This window comes from Pogoniulus pusillus, chromosome 26, assembly GCF_015220805.1.
Source record: "Pogoniulus pusillus isolate bPogPus1 chromosome 26, bPogPus1.pri, whole genome shotgun sequence".
Taxonomy (NCBI): domain Eukaryota; kingdom Metazoa; phylum Chordata; class Aves; order Piciformes; family Lybiidae; genus Pogoniulus; species Pogoniulus pusillus.
Genome location: NC_087289.1, coordinates 5,127,866 through 5,128,643, shown reverse-complemented (window position 1 = coordinate 5,128,643; position 778 = coordinate 5,127,866). Strand labels below are relative to the sequence as shown.

Below are 778 nucleotides of genomic sequence, written 5' to 3'. Positions count from 1 at the left end.
GGCACTGCAGTCTGTCTGGCAGCACAAAAACCAACCCCGTAACAGAGCTCAGGCTGTTCTGCAGAGCACTCTCCATGGCAAACGCAGCGGAGCCTGAAGCTGCAGTTACTCCTGAGGTCTGGGAGCTGCATCGAAGCAGCTGCAAACGCTGTATGCCCCGGAACGCTTTAAAGAAACACACCAGCAGGAGGGCATCCTGCTACCAGCCCAGGAGCTCACCTGCATGGGATATCGGCGTCCTCTGCAGAGCCACACCACTGGCTGTGGCTGGAGTGCTGGTGTTTGCCAGGGCACCAAGGCAGGGTGGCCAAGTCACCCCCGCTGGGGCTCAGGCAGCACTCTTCCTGCTGCCAGCCTGCAGTGTAGGTGTGAGGGCAGGGAGTGCTCCTGGGTTCCCATTCCTGCAGCCCTGCAAAATGTCACTGCAGAGGCAGGAGAGCTCCAGACACCTTCTGACCGAGGGAAGCAACAATGCAGCCAGCTGTGCTGCCAGCAGGAGCTGGGCTGTCACAGCCTTACCCACTGCCCCGGCCCTGTCTCGGATGAGATGAAGCAGCATGTGGGGGGTGAAGCTGCTGGGGGGTGCATACTGTTCTCTAACCGGGGGGAGGCCTCTCCTGGCACGGCTGTCAGCCACACGCAGGGCTGTGCACAAAGCAAAGTCAGCCCTGCCGTCGAGCTGGCTGGTTCCTGACCCTCCCCACGCCGGAGAGCGAGCCCAAGGCAGACACAGACTGCTGTGCTCTTTGTGAGCCGCCTGCGCTGGCCCCATTCAAAC

General features: G+C 61.7%; 1 protein-coding gene across 1 annotated transcript in view; it reads right to left on the bottom strand.

The window, feature by feature from the left end:
• Nucleotides 1-778, bottom strand: part of RPL35A (ribosomal protein L35a) — a 114,733-nt gene that overhangs the window by 31,695 nt on the left and 82,260 nt on the right. The window lies entirely within an intron of this gene.